The 2,383-nt window shown below is 32.7% G+C and overlaps 1 pseudogene; it reads right to left on the bottom strand.

Moving 5' to 3' along the window:
* Positions 1-875: 875 nt before the first annotated feature.
* Positions 876-976, bottom strand: LOC118605856 (annotated as a pseudogene).
* Positions 977-2,383: the final 1,407 nt, after the last annotated feature.

The raw sequence follows: 2,383 nt of genomic DNA, 5'->3' as shown, positions 1-2,383 counted from the left end.
CTTTTTATCAGTATGTTTTCTTGTGTTTAAAATGTGCACCCATCTGGCCCTTCCTGGCCCTGGTCCGTCTCTCTCTCTCTGTCTCTGTCTCTCTCTCTCTCTCTCTCTCACACATCACACACACACACACACACACACACACACACACACACTTTCTCATTTTATTCTACCATTATCACTAAACACTATATTTATATACACACATATATACATGCAGGTATATATAAATGTATACACACATACATGTATGCATATATTTACAGTTCTTGAGACAGTGCTATATATACATTATGTTGAGTGAAATTCTTCACTGTTTTTTTCTCCTTCAAAATTAGGAACCTGATGTTCACCCCTAAAATAAATTCTCAGAGGTGGCTGCTGTCCTCCATGGTGGTTAGATCTTTCTCTTTAACTTTCTAGGACTATTTGCACTGTTATCAACCCCTGCCTTCAGACTGCTCTTCAACCCCGTAAGTGCTGCAACATCCTGAGTGTCCTTCTCCCTTGGTCTTTCCTTTTCTTTCCAGTTTCCTTAAATATTATGGGTATTTGCTACAGCTCAGATCTGTCTTCCAGATTCAGCCAAAAGCTATGGTTTATGTTTTCTGTAGAAAAATATTTCTAATTGTGATTTCTCCAATGGTTTGTTGTGAAATTTCAGTTTCTCCTTACACTATCTTGTTTGATATGAAAAAAAAAAATCTAAGTTTAATAGTAAAAGATATATTTTCTAATCAAAATTAATCTCCCATCCTATGTTGGAAAGGCACTGCTGTATTTCCTGTTCTCCAACCTGGAAGGCTTGGTTATCTCTGATTTTTACACATCTTTATAATTCTGCTCATCTCAGTCCACGTGTGCTGGAAGTTCCTTTTATAAAATATGAACACTTCATGAATTTGCATACTATTCTTTCCTAAGGGCCATGCTAGTCTTCTCCATATTATTCCAGTTTTAATATCTCCTCTCAAAGTGATCATAGTTTGTTATCTATAATGGAGATGAGTTATAACTTGTTTCTTTCTCCATTGTCCGTATCCGGGCTTAGTTCTTCTTTAACCAGTAATTGATCTTATTATCTTCAGTCACAACTGGAGTTGCATTAGCCACTTCAATTCTATCCCATCTGACTGTGCATCTTACCCTCCAAATATGTTGACCACTCTTTCTTTTTTCAACCATGTGCTTTTGCTTAACATTAGTAGCTTGGCCAAAAGTTAAATTGCCTTATTTGTGTATTCAAACCCTACACGCCTAAATCCTTTACGGTTTGTCATATTATACATACCTTATCCATCAACTGTTTACTGAGTGCATACTATCTGCAGGCACTGAGCTGGACACCTATGTCTTTAACGCTCAGCTCCTAATAAGATGAGGTTTCTGCTTTTAAGGAACTTACATTGTAATGGGGAATCTGACAAGTAAATAGGCAATTATGGTACGATGTGATAAATTTCTATCTCATCGTCATATGGAAAGCATCCCAAACCACTGTGGCTCCTCTGAACTCACAGGGATTACTCATTGGCCACTTAATTACATTACTATTTTTTTTAAACTGTTCTATCGATTTTAGTACTGTGTGTTCATCTTATTTCCTCTATTAGATTATAAACTCTTTGAAGATAGACGATACATTTTTTACTGCTGAATATACCCTTTAGCTTCTAGCCCACAATATTTCTTATAAAAAGTATATATAAAATACTTGGCAATTTATAAGAGTTATATTTTACTTTTGGAACTCTTTCCTATGTACTACATAACCAATTCTCTGTCCATATAAAATACAGGAATGTGGTGAGAAAAGATGAAATTTGTTTGTATTCAGTTTATGTTGAATGGTGATTTTAAACATGTAAATTAATTTTCTATGCTAGTTAAAGTATAATATGTATTACAAAATGTTAGATGTTTATATCTCAGATTTCCCCTGATACAAAATAATCAATAAATGTTAAAAGTAAGAAACATAAATTAGAATTGCATTTTTAAACTTCTATTACATCTATGAAATATAGATGAATAATCAGAATCCAAGAGTAAAACAATTGTCAGATTGTAAAACTAGATTCGAATTTTTTTTTTAAATGAATCTTTTATTAATAGAGTAGGACTTATGAAGCCCTAATTAAATGAAGCAGGTGTTTCTGATAGACTAATCTTTAAAAGTAAATATAAATGAACTATAACTTTTCAACACTCTCATCAATTAAAAAAATTATTATTGCATTTTTTAATCTAGCCCCAGCATATTCCCAGATGTTGATTATAATATTTCCTGTTAAATTAACTTTCCATAGGAACTTTTTTCTCTTTGCTTTTGGTTTAACTTATAAAAATTATATTCTCTCATTGTGATTTTAATTTGTATTTCACT

This window comes from Rousettus aegyptiacus, unplaced genomic scaffold, assembly GCF_014176215.1.
Source record: "Rousettus aegyptiacus isolate mRouAeg1 unplaced genomic scaffold, mRouAeg1.p scaffold_m13_p_7, whole genome shotgun sequence".
NCBI classification, from domain to species: Eukaryota; Metazoa; Chordata; class Mammalia; order Chiroptera; family Pteropodidae; genus Rousettus; species Rousettus aegyptiacus.
The sequence above is the reverse complement of the archived record's forward strand: the minus strand, read 5'-3'. Positions and strand labels throughout refer to the sequence as shown.